Genomic DNA, 19,466 nt, shown 5'->3' on the forward strand with positions numbered 1-19,466 from the left:
TTCTCTGCTTTTGACTTGCTGGACCAATTTTGTCAATGGCAATTTCTTTCATCTCTGGTCTTCTTAACCACATCTGTGTTAATGGCCAAACGCTGTTTGAAAACATCTTAAAGCATTTTAGAAGTGCTGAATGACCGTTTTTGCCTTATGTGACTTAGACTTGGTAACTGTACAATATTGTTTTATCTTCTTTGGCTGATTACCTTGATCAGTCAAGCCAAATGGAAACAGAGCCGACTTAGGTGGGAGCAGAGCGTGGGCAAATAGACTTGCCAAGGAGAGCTGACACTCTTCTGGGCTGCAAAGTGAGAGCCAAAATGTTAGTTGCTCAGTTGTGGCTCTTTGTGACCCCATGGGCTGTAGCTCTCCAGGCTCCTCTGAATTCCATGGAATTCTCCAGGCAAAAATACTGGAGTGGGTAGCCATTCTCTTCTCCAGATCTTCCCAACCCAGGGATCAAACCTGGGTCTCCTGCATTGCAGCAGATTCTTTACCATCTGAGCCACCAGGGAAGCCCCAGGGATGCAGAAAACACTGTTCAATTTCTTCATTTTGTAAACGTGCAAATTGAACTCAAAGAGGTCACATGATGTGCCAAGCCATTCCATAGGAGTGGAAATAGGAGGATGTATTCTAGTTGAATCATTATAGAATCATTGATATTTTTTAGAGACAGTTGAAAAAAAAAATCTAGTCTCTAGCACTGGGTAAGTGGAGGAGAAATTTTTTTAAATTTAAATCAGATTTTATTTACATGTCCTTCATGAATAATCTGCATTCCAAAAGGTGTAGGGTCTATTTTGAGGATCAGTGGGGAATTTGAGGAGGACAATGAAATGATCAGATTTATGCTGTAGGAAGCTATTCTAGCTGGAGTATTTTTCAGTACAGGAAAGTGTTAGAAAACTATCTCTATCAAAAACTTTTCACTGTTTTTTTTTTTTTTTTAAAATTAATACAAGCCAATTCTTTTGGCATGATTCATGTCTTGGACGTGTATAAGAAATATATTACCTTTTTGCTATTATCATATCATTTCCGATTTGGCCATATGTTTCTCCTTGAATTGACTCGGTTCAGATAGTTGAAACTTTTGTTTGAGTTGCTTATAATAGTGATGACCCGTTTGGTGTCATTTATGACCGGTGTTCTTTTACTTAGAACCCTGTGTAATACGGAGTATTATTACAAGTTGCAGTCAAGTTGCAGTCATCAGTGGAGGCTCTCTAGGAACCCACTTCAAAGCTGGAGTGTGATGTACTCTATACTTACATACTATTTGACTCACTGCTTTAGAATGAAACATCAGTGTTTGATTTATGAGGTCTGGGACCTTAGCTCATTTATTAACTGTGTGTATAAGTATGTAATGCAGTGGGAATAACGGCCGCATTATTCCCACATGATCTCTAATCTAATTGGGAAGTAAAAGCATATATATATGAAAAATTCAATAAAAAATAAAATGTTTTTACTAAAATGAACCCTTTTAAAATAGTGTCTGTTTTGATTAGTGTTTTTAAGTAACAGCTTTCATTGTTTAAACATCTGGCCCTTACACCTTACTTCTCATTCCAGCAAGAAAGTTTTCATATCCATTTTGCTCATGAAGGAAAACGAAGTTCAGAGAGGTTGACTTGTCTAAGATCAGATAGAAAGTGAAGAAAGTGTACAAATTCAAACGTGGGCTGTCTATAACCATAGACCCTGCCAGTTCTTATTAATATAAATAAAGCTTAATAAGATAATATAAAGCTAAATATAGTAGATATTTAACCAATTTGAAGGTGTCCATCTCAGCATCAGGACCCATTTTCTATGTATGGGAAATGTTCTTCCTTAGAGCCTTGCCAGGCTCCTTGCAGTTAGGACACAGACATAGGCTCTGCCAATCAGATCCACTTGATCTCCAGACTGTGACTCTGTCACCAGTGACACCAGGAAGCAGGGGCCTCCCGGAATATATTTGGACAACATATGGCCTTCCCAGGTGGTGCTAGTGGTAAAGAACCCACCTGCTAATGCCAGGAGACATAAGAGATACAGGTTCGATCCCTGGGTCAGGAAGATCCCCTGGAGAAGGAAACGGCAACCCACTCCAGTATTCTTGCCTGGGAAATTCCATGGATTGAGGAGCCTGACGGGCTACAGTCCATGGTGTCCCAAAGAGTCAGACATGACTGAAGCAACTTAGCATGCATGCATGGGACTGGGGACAGCAATGACAACCACATTTGATTGTCAGAGAACACAGTGACAGTGGCTCCCAGGACGGAATCCAGATTCTGGTCACTGAGCCTGCCTAAAAGCACTGAGAAGTCTGTGCCCAGCAGAAGTGTCAGGACGTCTTTAACTGTGGTTTGCCTTTGAGAATTGTTTCTGGCTGTAAAATTCCTAAATGTGCCACTCTAGCCCTTTCAGAGAATATGTGAACTATCCAGCATCTTTTAAACAACTTCCACTCCTGCTTTAATTTGGCAGAGCTAGTTTCTTTTATTAGCATCCCAAAGCCCTGACTGTTACTAAGAATTGGTCTAGGAGAGATTGCAGGCAATAGACCTTCAGAAAAATAGGGGAAGTATTAGTCACTCAGTCGTATCTGACTTTTTGCAACCCCATGGACTGTAGCCCGCCAGGCTCCTCTGTCCATGGGATTCTCCAGGCAAGAATACTGGAGTGGGTTGCCATTTCCTTCTCCAGGGGATCTTCCCGACTCAGGGATTGGACCTGGGTCTTGCACATAGCAGGGTTCTCCTGCATTGTGGGCAGATTCTTTACCCTCTGAGTCACTAGGGAAGCCTGAAATTAATTACCGGTTCTGGGAGTAGGTAAGGGGAAATGGAAATCAAGCTGCTATTAAGAAACTGGACCTGAACAGCCATTGACATTTATGAAAACAAATAAACAAAAACCCAGTTATTGAAAAGATCACCTGCTATCCTCTCAAGTGAAAGTTCCATTGGAGTCTGGTTTGTGAGACAATGATTACTATAAGAAGGCAGTTGAAGGAAGGAATTCAAGGACTGTATTGTGTAGCAATAGACAGTTTACCAGCAGAAAATGAAAAACTCAAAGTATTTTTTCTCCTTGGAAGAAAAGCTATCACAAACCTAGAAAGCATATTAAAAAGCAGAGACATTACTTTGCCTGCAAAGATCCATCTAGTCAAGGCTATGGTTTTTCCAGTGGTCATGTGTGGATGTAAGAGTTGGACTATAAAGAAAGCTGAGCACCAAAGAATTGATGCTTTTGAACTGTGGTGCTGGAGAAGACTCTTGAGAGTCCCTTGGACTGCAAGGAGATCCAACCAGTCCATGCTAAAGGAAATCAGTCCTGAATATTCATTGGAAGGACTGATGCTGAAGCTGAAGCTCCAATACTTTAGCCACCTGATGTGAAGAGCTGACTCATTGGAAAAAACTCTCACGCTGGGAAAGATTGAAGGCAGGAGGAGAAGGTAACAGGAGATGAGATGGTCGGATGTTATCACCAACTCAATGGACATGAGTTTGAGCAAGCTCTGGGAGTTGGTGATGGACAGAGAAGCCTGGCACGCTGCAGTCCATGGGGTCGCAAAGAGTCAGACATGACTGAGCAACTGAACTGAATTGATTTTTCATTGGAAGATAATTGCTTTTCAGTATTGTTTTGGTTTCTGCCATATATCAACATGAATCAGCCATAGGTAAGTGTATATCCCTCCCTCTTGAACATCTCTCCCACCCCATTCTTCTCAAAGTTTTTAACTTTCAGCTCAAGACATCACAGTGCTAAAAGATTAATCTGTCTTTGCCACAGTTGGAATGCACACTCAAAGATTTAGCCTCCAAGTTGCTTATGTCAATTTTATAACCTTCCCTTGTCCCTTACATGAAAATTCCAATTTCAGCTAACATAGGAGGCTAAGCAAAGGTCCCAACATCAGGTGGAGACCGATGGGAGAAGCTGGGTATTCAGCACAAACCATCAGGGACAATGCAAATCCATTCTGACCCCACCAGTGTGAGCCCTATGGGCTTTTGTAAAGACCATCTAAAAGAATTACAAGATTTTGTTTGCTTATATTTGCAAAAATCCAGCTAATACAGATGGGAATGAATTCTCAGGATTGTTAACCAAGGATGGAGGAATGCGATTGAGATGAAGCAGAATGTGTCCAGTTTGTGCATGCAAGGCTAATGTTAGTTGCTCAGTGTGTCCAGCTCTTTGTGACCCCATGGACAGTAGCCCGCCAGGCTCCTCTGTCCATGGGATTTCCCAGGCAGAAACACAGGAGTGTGTTGCCATTTCCTTCTAGAGGGAATCTTCCCAACTCAGGGATCAAACCTACATCTTCTTTGGAGGCATATTCTTTACTGTCTGAACCACCAGGGAAGCCCCCAGAGGTGTCACAGTTTGTGCATGCACTTATATGCAATTCTATATTGAACTCGGGGTGATTTTAGTTACTTTTAGTAGCCTACTGACAAAATTTGGGCTGAATAGTGATCTAGACATTCCTGATGTAATGTAAAGAAGAGAAAATTAAGACTTAGAGATATAGGGAAGTGGGAGTTAGTTTCTTGTATGCAATCCATTTACATAACTCCTGACTGTGGCCCCAAGTCCTCCTCATAGAGCCAAGCATTGAGAAATTCACTGGTGAAGAGCACCCAGTCTTGGAAAATTCTTATAGAAGCTGCTCTTTGTGGACCTAGATGCAGTGAGAGGCGGCACAGTCGAAATGAGCTCTCTGATTTCACTTTGATACTAGAATCCCAAAGTGGCAGAAACCATGTAGCAGCCATAAATGTTGGAGGAAATTGGGGCTTGGATGGCCATCGGGGGAAGGAGAGGCTGAGCCAGTGTGGTAATCAAAGTGGTCCAATCCCCAGAGAGCACTGGTATTTGCTAATCACTCATGGTATTCTTGGAATGAACTATGCATGCAACCTGCCAAGAGAACATTTGATTTGTCAAACAGTACCAACACCAGTCAAACCCCTAAAACTCTAGGTATGGTAGTCAGATGTCCAACTTGAACTACCACATAAGAAAGTGTTGGCCTTTATACCCAATTTCCAAACTTAAATTCTCAATACTAAAAGGAAGGCAGGGCTTCCCTGGTGGCTCAGAGGTAAAGAACCAGCCTGCCAATGGAGGAGACGTGGGTTTGATCCCTGGGTCAGAAAGATCCCCCAGAGAAGGAATGGCAGTCCTTTCCAGTATTCTTGCCTGGGAAATCCCATGGACAGAGGAGCCTGGCAGGCTACAGTCCATGGGGTCACAAAGAGTCGGACATGACTTAGCAACTAAACAACAAACCGAAAGAAAGCTACACTGCCTTGAAAAAGAATTCAATGCTACAATTGTAAGTATGTATTTCTTCCAGCCTCTTCTGCAAAGGGACCTTCAACTATTGGGATGACAACATTGGGAAAATGAAGTGCCTGGACTTTTCAGGTATAGTACACAAGTTTCTCTGAGTTAACACTAATTTCTGAGGGGCCAGAACCCCACTGTGACTATCAGTCAGGATGAGGGCTTACAGGGATCAGGTAATAAGTAGAGTTTTGAGCTGAATCTATATCAGCTGAACCTGGACTCACCTCTGTTACTGATTTTATTATTACAATTAAAACCCCTCAGCAACTGCAAAATCCCTTTACTGACACTGATACATGAAACAAAGGTTATTGTGATAAGAAGAGCCCAGTGGAAGCCCCTAGAATTCTTCCTAATGGTCTTCAAAAAATACTTAATCCACTCTTTAAACAATTTTTATTGAATGTCTGCTTTATGTTAGACAGTATGGCAGTGGTTGTTTATGAGGGAACAAAACAAACAAAAAAATCTACCTTGATGGAGCTTAAGTCCTGGAGGAATAAGACAAATTAATAAGTAAAATATTTGGTATGGCAGGTTCAGTTCAGTTCAGTCCAGTCACTCAGTTGTGTCTGACTCTTTGCAACCACGTGGACTACAGCAGGCCAGGCCTCCCTGTCCATCACCAGCTCCCGGAGCCTACCCAAACTCATGTCCATCGCGTCAGTGATGCTATCCGACCATCTCATCCTCAGTCATCCCCTTCTCCTCCTGCGTTCAATCTTTCCCAGTATCAGGGGTCTTTTCCAGTGAGTCAGTTCTTCACATCAGGTGGCCAAAGTATTGGAGTTTCAGCTTCAGCATCAGTCCTTCCAATGAACACCCAGGACTGATCTCCTTTAGGATGGACTGGTTGGATCTCCTTGCAGTCCAACGGACTCTCAAGAATCTTCTCCAACACCACAGTTCAAAAGCATCAATTCTTCGGTGCTCAGCTTTCTTTATAGTCCAACTCTCACATCCATACATGACTACTGGAAAAACCATAGCTTTGACTAGATGGACCTTTGTTGGTAAAGTAATGTCTCTGCTTTTTAATATGCTGTCTAGGTTGGTCATAGCTTTTCCTTCAAGGAGCAAGCCTCTTTTAATTTCATGGCTGCAGTCACCATCTGCAGTGATTTTGGAGCCCCAGAAAATAAAGTCTTTCACTGTTTCCATTGTTTCCCCATCTGTTTGCCATGAAGTGATGGGACCAGATGCCATGATCTTAGTTTTCTGAATGTTGAGTTTTAAGCCAACTTTTTCACTCTCCTCTTGCACTTTCATCAAGAGGCTCTTTAGTTCTTCCCTTTCTGCCATAAGGGTGGTGTCATCTGCATATCTGTGGTTATTGATATTTCTCCTGGCAATCTTGATTCCAGCTTGTGCTTCATCCAGCCCAGCATTTCTCATGATGTACTCTGCATAGAAGTTAAATAAGCAGGGTGACAATATACAGCCTTGACGTCCTCCTTTCCTGATTTGGAACCATTCCATGTCCAGTTCTAATTGTTGCTTCTTGACTTGCCATGGGAAAAAAAAAGTCAGGTTTGGGGTGGCAGTGAAGGGATTGCTTCATTTCTCATAGAACCAACTGGGATTAGAATTGAGGAATTAGGGGCTGCTGTAGGAGTCCTAGATCTCTTGAGGTGACCAATGTAGAGACAGATTGAAGGAATAATGAAATAATAGATAATATCAAATGCAAAACAAGCAAATCAATAACCATTTTCACATGGTACAAGGAATCAGAAAGTCACCAGCAGGGGCTTGAAAGATGCAAGGATGATAATTGTCTATCCCATCTCCATGTCAAATGTGTCTGTCTGGCAGATGCAGGTGGCAAATTGGTGTTAGAAAGTTTTTGTGTTTCTCTATCAGGATTTAAGCTAAGCATGCCGCATAGCGAATCCATCTCATTGTGGGTGATCAGTCAATACCACGTTATATATTTGAGTTCTCATCCTACTTGATACATCTTTCCTCATAGTTCAGTCGGTAAGGAATCTGCCTGCAATGCAGGAGACCTGGGTTTGATTCCTGGGTCAGGAAGATCCCCTGGAGAAGGAAATGGCAACCCACTCCAGTATTCCTGCCTGGAGAATACCATGGACAGAGGATCCTGGCAGGCTTCAGCTCATGGGGTTGCAAGAGTCGAACAGAACTTAGGGACTAAAGCACCACCACCTACTTAAAACTGTGATCTTTTGCACTGATACATTTGATATTAAAGTATTTAACAGTTCAGCTGGTCTCCACGGAATGATGCTAGAGAGTCAAGTACTTGGTAGTGTTTGAATACTATTCTCCATAGCTTGACTGATTGTTACATTGTTTGTTTCATGAATGGCCTCCTTTTCCACTGTTTTGTTGTCATTAATCAGTGGGGTAGTCTGCTTGGTGTTGCTGTTAAACTGAGATTAAAATCTGTTTGCTGGGTAGTTTCAAGGAAGTTTAGTACAATAAGAGAGGAATGATTTGTGCAAAAGTTTATCTTTCAGCACTTTTATTTTCAGAGCCCACTCAGTTTGATACATAGAGTGAAGCTTTGACCTTGATCTAGCAAACTTTGGATTTGATCCCAAACATTAAAGTACAAAGAGAAGATTTCCTTCTGTTTAATGTAGTTCTTTGCTAGCAACATTAAGAAAAATAATGTCATTTCACTTTTCTGCAAGATATGACTTGGCTGGCATATTATCTATACTAGTTTTATTTTTGTAAAAAGCTTTTTATTCTGTTATAAAGTAAGCATATTTACTAAAGAAAATCTGGAAAACTTAGAGAAGGGGGAAGGAAATGAATTCACTTTCTATCAACACATGACAAATTACCACAGGCTTAGTAGCTTGAAGGGGCTACCCATGCCAGTATTCTTGCCTAGAGAATCCCATGGACAGAGGAGTCTGGTGGGCTACATGCAGTCCATAGTGTAGCAAAGAACTGGACATGATCAAAGCGACTTAGCATATACACAGTAGCTTGAAACAACATACATTTAGTATTTCACAGTTTCTGTAGGTCAGGAGTCTGGGCACAGCTCAGCTGGATCCTCTGCTCAGTGGCTGCCTTCATGGTGTCACTAGGGACTATGGTCTCATCTGAGGTTTATGGTATGACTCCAAGTCTAAGTTGCTGTTAGCAAAACTCATTTCCTGCAGCTGTAGAACTCATGCTGCCTAACTTCTTCAAGCCACAGGCATTTCACCTTTCAGGGAAGATCTGGGCCAGCTTTCAAAAGACTCACCTGATTAGACCAGGCCCACCCAGGATCATCCCCCTTTCAGTGAACTCAGCTCATGAAGGGCTTTGGTTATCACTGAAAAATCTCTTTGCCTTTGCCATATAATGTAACTAAATCAGAGAAGGCAATGGCACCCCACTCCAGTACTCTTGCCTGGAAAATCCCATGGACCGAGGAGCCTGGTGGGCTTCAGTCCATGGGGTCACTAGGAGTCGGACACGACTGAGCGACTTCACTTTCACTTTTCACTTTCATGCATTGGAGAAGGAAATGGCAACCCACTCCAGTGTTCTTGCCTGGAGAATCCCAGGGATGGCGGAGCCTGGTGGGCTGCCATCTATGGGGTCACACAGAGTCGGACACGACTGAAGCAACTTAGCAGCAGCAGCAGCAGTAACTAAATCATAGATAAGGTATCTCATCATATTCACAGGTTCAGCTAACACTCAAGGGGAGAGGACTATACACAAACATGGGCCAACTTCGAATTCTGCTAACCACAGCAAAAATACTCAAACAGTCTGTAATAACAGCCTCAATATTTTAAGGTACTTTTTTCATTTTTTTCTTCTGTGTAGTGTGTTCTTGACATAAGAGATATTAAATTTGGGGTAACATTTTCCTAAACTTTTATGCAAAAGTAAAAAGACAACTAAATTCCCAGGAACCCCTCACCCAGCTTCAACAATTATCATCATTTTGCAGTGCATAACATTTTGAAGTTTAATTATTTTTCATTATTCTCATTATAGCAATTTTCTCAATTCATTAAAAAATATTTAAAACATCATTCATCTCTTTATGGAATTAGTGCATTTACTGAATGTTGAATATATACCAGGATAGACTAAGCAAAAGAGATAAGGCCCTGCCTTCAAAGAGCTTATTGTCAAAAAGTGTCTTGCCAGTAAAAATGCAATTTCATGAATTTGAGAAAACTCCAGGAGGTAATAAAGGATAGGGGAGTCTGACGTCCATGGGAGTCGCAAAGAGTCAAACATGACTTGTTGACTGAACAACAGCAACAATGATGTATACAACTTGTAATATGAACTGAGACTGCTAAGGGAGGAAGAGATACCAAACCCAGTTTTGAGGACTCCTATGGAAAATCCCATGGATGGAGGAGATGTTGGGGGCCAGAGTGAGGTACTCCGCCCATGGCAAAGGTCATGAGGAAGGAGGCTCGACATACGCAAAGGCGGGATCGAGCCTCAGGAGTCCCCCTGGAACTCCTCGAGCATCTACCCCCATAACCAGAGCCTGCCTACTTTACTACTTTGTGCTCTTACCTACACCTCTGACTTTACGGGGGGCTGTCCCCCACCACCTCTTTCGGAGAAGGAGTTAACCTAGAGCTCCAGTTAATAATAATTCCTGGGCGTGATAAGAGTGTTTTAACCTACAAACTCCTCTGAAGGTTCTCTGGCCTGCCTGACAGGCTTGTCCGGCCACATGTGATCGCTCACAGCACAAGATGCTTTAAACCTTCTAAAAACAGGTTCCTTAGAAAAGTTAGAAAACTATTAGTATAAGTATAATGGGCTAATTAGAAATTGTGTTGGTGAAGGGTTTTTCATTTGTTGAGCCAATGTTTGTTGCTAAGTCTCCATATCCCCTGCCCTTACACACATTAATGAATATATAGAATTAACCTTTGATATTAATCACGTTAGACCTTAGGCTAAGTAAATTCTTTCCTTAACTAAAACCCACTACACCCTCACCCTGTAGGAATGTAACTTTATTTGGATGGCATCTGTTTTGAGAATAATCAGCCCTGGAGAAATAAGTGTCCTGATTGACTGACCGCTATCACAAGGAGAGGGTCGTAAATTGTCAGCAGGCCCCCCTGGCCAGAAGATGATGTAACACCCCTAAGACCTCTGTATACCTTTGTATGAAGCACCTGACTTTAATAAAAGTCAGGACTGCTGTCCCCACGTGACTTTTGCATAACATCTCAGTGTATAAAAGTAGACCATGGAAAATAAAGAATTGGGATCAGTTTCTCGAAATACTGGTCTCCCCATGTCGCTCTCTCTCTCACTCTGGTTGAGTCTCCATCTGGAGCGCGGAACCCACCATGCTTACTAATTATGCCTGGGCTTCTAAGATCCGACCGGGGAGGCCTCAGTGTCTCCTCTCCTTCGGGAGAACGGAAGGACGCCTGCGGCCTACGTAAGTGGTGCAAACTTCTTGTCTTGAAGTTTTATTGGTCTCCCGCGTAAACCAAGCTACTCAGCCTCTTTTCTCCACTGAATTTTCCTACTGAGCTATCCTTATTCTATTACTCTTTATATCTTTAATTAATATCTAATTGAAGCTATCGTATCCTGATCCTCGCCTATGCCGTCTCTCCTTCGAATACCCTGGATCAGCCGGGGCTGGTCCCCGGCAGCTACAGTCCATGGGGTCGCTAAGAGTCGGACAGGACTGGGTGACTTCACTTTTACTTTTCACTTTCACGCATTGGAGAGGGAAAAGGCAACCCACTCCAGTGTTCTTGCCTGGAGAATCCCAGGGCAATCCCTCGGGGTCACACCGAGTCGGACATGACTGAAGTGACTTAGCAGCAGCAGCAGCAGCAGGAGTTTCCCTAAAGGAGAAATGTATGGCATATGATATGCCATATATATTACTTAAAATGTTTTTGTCTGCTATTTCCTTATCTAGAGCCTGAGTTTCATGGTTCATGAATTTTTGTTTTTTTTTGCTGCTGTTAACGCAGTGTCCAGATGGTCATTTGGCATATAGTATATAATCAATAAATATTTGAAGGACAAGTAAGAACCATAGTAATTAGACAAAAGGAAAGGAAACCATAGGGGTTGGGATTCATTTTTTCTGAAAAGTACAGCATGTGAGCAAAGTTCTAGAGACAGGAGAGCAGGGCTCATACTATTATTATTAAAAGCAGTGTCCACCATACTGGATGAATGTCCCACAATTTACTTAAATAGTCCCCATTTTTGATTAGTTTCAAATTTTTATTGTACAATTATGCATATTTTTGCTAATAAACCTTGCACTTCTTAGATATTATTTAAATAGACAGGAGTCCAGAAATGGAATGACTGGGACAACAGTATGACCCTCTTAGAGACTTCTGACGCATGTGTCAATGAGGGTTTAGTCAGAGAACAGAACCATAGAGAATAGTAGAAAAGATTTATAGTAAGGCATTAAAAGGCTTACAGAATTTGGAGAGAGAATCTAGGTTGAGCTTCCAGGAATAAGTCTCAATGTCATACTCAGAACTGGGCCAGCAGGGGGACTGATGCCTCTACTAGGGATGGTCAGGAAGCCACCTGGTGAGTTGAAACATGGCCACCACAGTTGCCATGTGCAAACCCACACTGTGCCCACTAACACCCACGCTAGCAAATGAATGCCTCATATTTGAAACCCATAAAGCAAGTGGGGGAATATTGGCCATTCTTGTCACCCTATCACTATAAACCCAAATGTCTCCACATCTGTTCTTGCCAGAAGATATGCCACAGCAGCCAAGAATGGCCGCCGCTTCCCGTCTGCTTTCCAAATCCCACTAGGGGCATGAAATTGACATCTCCTGCATTGACAAGCAGGTTCCTTAACACTAGCGCCACCTAGGAAGCCCATACCAACTTGAATCATATGAGAATCGGGGCTACCAGAAGCTTTGGAATACGAATTTTCAGTTTTCTGGCTTTGGCAGTTTAGCAGGTTAGGGAACTATTTTAGTGAAGAAGATAGGAGTGGCTGTTGAGGGAGTACCAATCTAGCACATTCACTGAAGGGCATGCTGTCAAATTGCTTCTAAAAAAATTAACAGGTTGTGGTCATCTCAGGAAGAGACTGATGTGGAAAAGTACTGGTTTCATAGCACTGAACCCCATTGTGGTATATAGTTTCCTAAACACCTTTATGCTGCTGCTACTGCTAAGTCGCTTCAGTCGTGTCTGACTCTGTGCGACCCCATAGACGGCAGCCCACCAGGCTCCCCCGTCCCTGTGATTCTCCAGGCAAGAGTACTGGAGTGGGGTGCTATTGCCTTCTCCGAAACATGTTTATAGGAGGTAAATTTTTGGATGAACTGGAGTGGTACCAAACCTTTGGCATTGTTTGATGACTTATGAGGTTGATCACTTTCCCAAACAGTTGATAACAAGTGTTAAGTTTTTTGAAGTGACTAGACATCTCTTTGCCATGAAACTATTACATTCTTAAAAGATTTTTCCTGGTGAATTTAAATGTGTATAAGCATACTGTGGGCAGGAATCCCTTAAAAGAAATGGAGTAGCCATCATAGTCAACAAAAAAGTCCAAAATGCAGTAGTTGGATGCAATCTCAAAAGTGACAGAATGATCTCTGTTCATTTCCAAGACAAACCGTTCAATATCATAGTAGTCCAAGTCTATGACCTGACCAGTAATGTTGAAGAAACTGAAGTTGAATGGTTCTATGAAGACCTACAAGACCTTCTACAACTAACACCCAAAAAAGATGTCCTTTTCATTATAGGGGACTGGAATGCAAAAATAGGAAGTCAAGAAACACCTGGAGTAACAGGCAAATTTGGCCTTGGAGTACAGAATGAAGCAGGGCAAATGTGAATAGTTTTGCCAAGAGAATGACCTGGTCATAGCAAACACCCTCTTCAACAACACAAGAGAAGACTCTACACATGGACGTCACCAGATGGCCAACACTGAAATCAGATTGATTATATTCTTTGCAGCCAAAGATGGAGAAGCTCTATACAGTCACCCAAAACAAGACCGGGAGCTGACTGTGGCTCAGATCATGAACTCCTTATTGCCAAATTCAGACTTAAATTGAAGAAAGTGGGGAAAAGCACGAAACCATTCAGGTATGACCTAAATCAAATCCCTTATGATTATACAGTGAAAGTGAGAAATAGATTTAAGGGACTAGATCTGATAGACAGAGTGCTGGATGAACTATGGACAGAGGTTCATGATTGTATAGGAGACAGGGAGCAGGCCATCCCCAAGAAAAAGAAATGCAAAAAAAGCAAAATGGCTGTCTGAGGAGGCCTTACAAATGGCTGTGAAAAGAAGAGAAGCAAAAAGCAAAGGAGAAAAGGAAAGATATACCCATTTGAATGCAGAGTTCCAAAGAATACGAAGGAGAGATAAGAAAGCCTTCCTCAGCAATCAATGCAAAGAAATAGAGGAAAACAATAGAATGGGAAAGACTAGAGATCTCTTCAAGAAAATTAGAGATACCAAGGGAACATTTCATGCAAAGATGGGCTCAATAAAGGACAGAAATAGTATGGACCTGACAGAAGCAGAAGATATTAAGAAGAGGTGGCAAGAATACATAGAAGAATTGTACAAAAAAGATTTTCACCATCCAGATAATCACAATGATGTGATCATTCACCTAGAGCCAGACATCCTGGAATGTGAAGTCAAGTGGGCCTTAGGAATCATCACTATGAACACAGCTAGTGGAGGTGATGGAATTCCAGTTGAGCTATTTAAAATCCTGAAAGATGATGCTGTGAAAGTGCTGCACTCAATATGCCAGCAAATTTGGACAACTCAGCAATGGCCACAGGACTGGAAAAGGTCAGTTTTCATTCCATCTCAAAGAAAGGCAATGCCAAAAATGTTCAAACTACTGCACAACTGCACTCATTTCACATGCTAGTAAAGTAATGCTCAAAATTCTCCAAGCCAGGCTTTAGCAATATGTGAACTTCCAGATGTTCAAGCTGGATTGGTAAAAGGCAGAGGAAGCAGAGATCAAATTGCCATCATCCGCTGGATCATTGAAAAAGCAAGAGAGTTCCAGAAAAACATCTATTTCTGCTTTATTGACTATGCCAAAGCTTTCAACTGTGTGGATCACAACAAACTGTGGAAAATTCTGAGAGATGGGAATACCAGACCACCTGACTTGCCTCTTGAGAAACCTGTATGCAGGTCAGGAAGCAACAGTTAGAACTGGACATGGAACAACAGACTGGTTCCAAATAGGAAAAGGAGTACGTCAAGGCTGTATATTGTCACCCTGCTTATTTAACTTATATGCAGAGTACATCATGAGAAATGCTGGACTGGAATAAACACAAGCTGGAATCAAGATTGCTGGGAGAAATATCAATAACCTCAAATATGCAAATGACACCACCCTTATGGCAGAAAGTGAAGAAGAACTAAAGAGCCTCTTGATGCAAGTGAAAGTGGAGAGTGAAGAAGTTGGCTTAAAGCTCAACATTCAAAAAACTAAGATCATGGCATCTGGTCCCATCACTTCATGGCAAATAGATGGGGAAACAATGGAAACAGTGGCTGACTTTATTTTTGGGGGCTCCAAAATCACTGCAGATGGTGATTGCAGCCATGAAATTAAAAGACGCTTACTCCTTGAAAGGAAAGCTATGACCAACCTAGACAGCATATTAAAAAGCAGAGACATACTTTGTCAACAAAGGTCCATCTAGTCAAGGCTATGGTTTTTCCAGTGGTCATGTATGGATGTGAGAGTTGGGCTATAAAGAAATCTGAGCACCGAAGAGTTGATGCTTTTGAACTATGGTGTTGGAGAAGACTCTTGAGAGTCCCTTGGACTGCAAGGAGATCCAACCAGTCCATCCTAAAGGAGATCAGTCCTGGTTGTTCATTGGAAGGACTGATGTTAAAGCTGATACTCCAACACTTTGGACACCTGATGCGAAGGGCTGACACATTTGAAAAGACTCTGATGCTGGGAAAGATTGAGGGCAGAGGAGAAGGGGATGACAGAGGATGAGATGGTTGGATGGCATTGCCGACTCAATGGACATGAGTTTGGGTACACTCCGGAAGTTGGTGATGGACCAGGAGGCCTGGCGTGCTGCAGTTCATGGGGTCGCAAAGAGTTGGACACAACTGAGCAACTGAACTGAACTGACACATACCTCAGAAGTATTGTGGGTTTGTTTCCAGACCATCATTGCTTTATTTATTCACAATAAAGCAAGTATCACAATAAACCAAATCACATACATTTTGGGGCTTCTCAGAACATATAAAACTTAGGTTTATACTATACTGAAGTATTTTAAGTGTATAATAGCATTATGTTGAAAAAATCCATATACATACCTTAATTTAAAAATATTTGTTTCTAAAAATGCTAACAATCAAGGATCTTGACTCCATATTAATGGATCTTGACTGATCAAGGCTGGGGTGGCTGTAGGAATTTATAAAAATAAGGCTAAAATGAAGTATGCCACATGAATGGATTCTCATGAGCAATTTCTCTGTCACACACAATTCTGTTTGATAGTATTCTACCAACAGAACTTCTTTCCAAGTTGGAAACAGTCCTCTCAAACCCTGACACTGATTTATCAATTAAGTTTATGTAATATTCTAAATCATTTGTTGTCATTTCAACAAGCTACATGGCATCTTCATCAAGAGTAGTTTCCATTTCAGGAAACCACTTACTTTGCTCACTCATAAGAAGCATTTCCTCATCTGTTAAAGTTTCATCAGTGATGGCAGAAGCTCAGTCACGTCTTCAGTCTCTACCTCTCGTTCTCTTGTTATTTCCACCACATCTGCAGTTATTTCCTCCACTGAAGTCTTGAACCCCTCAAAGTCATCCATGAGGGCTGGATTAACTTCTTCCGAACTCCTGTTAATGTTGGCATTTTGACCTCTTTGCATGAGTCATGAATGTTCTTAATGGCATCTAGCATGGTGAATCCTTTCCAGGAGACTTTCCATTTATTTTGTCATTATATGGCAGCTATAACCTTATAAAATGTACATCTTAAATAATAAGACTCAAAAATCAAAATTACTTCTTGATTCATGGACTACAGAATGGATGTTGTATTAGATGTGAAAACGACATTAATCTCATCGTACTTCTCCATCAGAGCTCTTGGGTGACCACATGCCTTTTCAATGAACAGTTATGTTTTGAATGGAATCTTTTTTTTTTTTTAATTTTTATGAGCAATTGGTCTCAACAATGGACTTAAAATATTCAATAGATCATGTTGCAAACAGATGTGCCATCATCCAGGCTTTATTGCTCCATTTATAGAGCACAAACAGAGGAGATTTAGCATAAATCTAAAGGACCTAGGATTTTTGGAATGGGAAATGAGCATTGGCTTCAACTTCAAGCCATCAGCTGCATCAGCCGCTAAACAGGAGAGTGAGCCTGTCCTTTGAAGTTTTGAAGCCAGGCATTGACTTCTCCCCTCTAGCTATGAAAGTCCTAGATGGCATCTTCATCTTCTGATAGAAGGCTATTTCATCTATATTGAAAATCTGTCTTTAATTATCTTTATTAGTTACATTAGCCAGCTCTTCTGAATAACTTGCTATAGCTTCTATTCCAGTCCTTGTTACTTCATCTTGCAATTTGATGTTATCGAGATGGCATTTTTCCTTAAACTTCATGAGCCTATCTCTTCTAACTTCAAACTCTTCTCCTACAGCTTCCTCACCTCTCTGTCTTCACAGATCAGAGCCTTGCCCTGGATTAGGCTTTGGCTTAAGGGAACGTTGTGGCTGGTTTGGTATTCTATCCAGGCCACTAAAAGTCTGGGTATCAGCAATAAGACTGTTTCTTATCGTTTGTGTGTTCTTTGGAGCATCACTTTTAACTTCCTCCAAGAACTTTTCCTTTGCATTCACGATTTGGATAAGTGGCACAAGATGAAGTAGCTTTTATTCTGTTTTGGATTCTGACATGCTTTCCTCACTAAGTGTAATCCTTTCTACTTTTTTATTTAAAGTGAGAGACATGCAACTCTTCTTTCCACTTGAACACTTAGAGGCCACGGTGTGTGTGTGTGCATGTGTGTTAGTTGCTCAGTCGTGTCCGACTCTTTGCGATGCCATAGCCTATATCCTGCCAGGCTCCTCTGTCCCTGGGGATTCTCCAGGGCAGAATACTGGAGTGGGTTGCCATGCCCTCCTCTCCAGGAGGCCACTGTAGGGTTGTCAATTGGCCTCATTTCAATATTGGTTTGTCTTGGGGAAGAGGGAGGCCTGAGGAGAGGGAGAGATGGGGAATGGCTGGTCAATGGAGCAGTGAGGACACAGATATTTATTAACTACACCATCTTATATGGGTGCGGTTCGCAATGCCCCCCCAGATAATTAGAATAGTAACATCACTGATCACTGATCACTGTACAAATATAATAATAATGAAAAAGCTTGAAATATTGCAAGAATTTTTATATTTAAATTTTATAAACTGTTTTAAATAAACCAAGATTCTATTTATTTGTATGTAAATATAAAAACATATAATTATATTTTAAGCCAAGGTAACTGTTTTTAATATTACAGTTTTATAATATATTGAGACATCTTATAGTATAAATCTTTGTTTTTAAAATTTTCTTTGACCTGCTTCCTCATTTTGAGATAATATCAAAGCTTGTCAGAGTTACTTGCCATTTCACTTATGCTATAAGAACGTTGCAAATACTGATGTTAATCCGTAATTTTACAAATCTCCATTTGTCCATACAACTGTTCAAACTGAATGTTTTCTTTTGCATTTGGAGTAGATTAGCAAACGTTATGCATTCTAACAAAGGATAAAAGAGCTTTATTCTGCAGCTTTTTAGTACAGTTCTCTGAGAAGCTCAAAGAAGATTCTCAATTGTATTTTATATGGTAATTACTTACAGGGTAGGTTGTTATGAATTATTATTCTTTCCTTTTCTCTTTCTATTGGTAGTGTCTTTAGTTTGTATTTTTACCACCCTGGTTCCTTGAATCCAGTCCCTTTGCGTTTTCTAGGTTAGAGAGGACCAGGCTGCCATTTGGACTATGTTTGCAAACAAAGCATAGCCAACACTTTATTTTAGGGCAAAATCTAATCTGCTTAAATAACTAAAAATTCATGTTTTAACTGATCTTTTTTGCAGTCACAGAAAACTTAATAGGGGGTGCAGAAAGCAGGGAATCATCAGCAAAGAACTTTTTGGTTTTCTAAGACATGAATATAGGAAATTCATGTTAAAAAACTTGAATGGGATTTGACATTTTATCGACATGATCTCATGTTTGAATGAGGATATAACACGATCAGTCCACAAGTATTAATGGAGGGCCTAGTATATGGCAATGTATAGGATAACAGGGAATGCATTTCCAGCTGGAAGACAGTGAGCAAGGAGGCATGGATTTCAGCATGCTTGATTATTCAGTCAAATGTCATAAAATGAGAATTTAGTGATGGTTTTGTGAAAATAAAAATTTATGTTTAAGTGCTTTAATGTAAGCATCAGCCAAAAATATATAAAATTTTTATAAAACCAGAGAAATTCATTACCCTAGCCTAGGTTTTTGTGCAATCATACAACACCTAACTTCATTCTGATTTTTCTTTTTTATCTATTTTCTTTGATCTATTTATTTATCTATTTTCTTTTACTTATTTAACTTTTTCTTTCCTCTATTTTCCAATAACACACATACTCATTTTATTATCCAACCTTCCTCATGCTATTTCCTCCTCTGTATTGAGGCAAAAGGTATTCCATTTACCCTGATTCAAGCTGTATATTAAACAAACATGAACCTATCCTTATGTCCCTGCTTAGGCTTTATTTCTTCAGAAACTTTTCATGAGTTATTATCAGAAATTTTGAGTTTATTCAGTTTATCTTCATCTACATCATACTGTCATACTCTTGAAATTATAAGTATTTCTTTTGTGTGTGAATTTTTGTACCTTCTCTTTAGTATTGGGCTCATTAATCTTTAAGAGATCCACTGTTTTCCTCAAACAAGAAATACATAGTAATATAACTTTTATACCTTTTGGTACTATATTTACAAAGTACCAAAATGAGTCATATTATTTTATTTAGGGAATCTCTCATTTACA

At 40.7% G+C, this 19,466-nt stretch overlaps 1 pseudogene; it reads right to left on the reverse strand.

Moving 5' to 3' along the window:
• Positions 1–15,809: 15,809 nt before the first annotated feature.
• Positions 15,810–17,401, reverse strand: LOC138990241 (tigger transposable element-derived protein 1-like; annotated as a pseudogene).
• Positions 17,402–19,466: the final 2,065 nt, after the last annotated feature.

Source organism: Bos mutus, chromosome 12 (assembly GCF_027580195.1).
Source record: "Bos mutus isolate GX-2022 chromosome 12, NWIPB_WYAK_1.1, whole genome shotgun sequence".
Classification (NCBI taxonomy): domain Eukaryota; kingdom Metazoa; phylum Chordata; class Mammalia; order Artiodactyla; family Bovidae; genus Bos; species Bos mutus.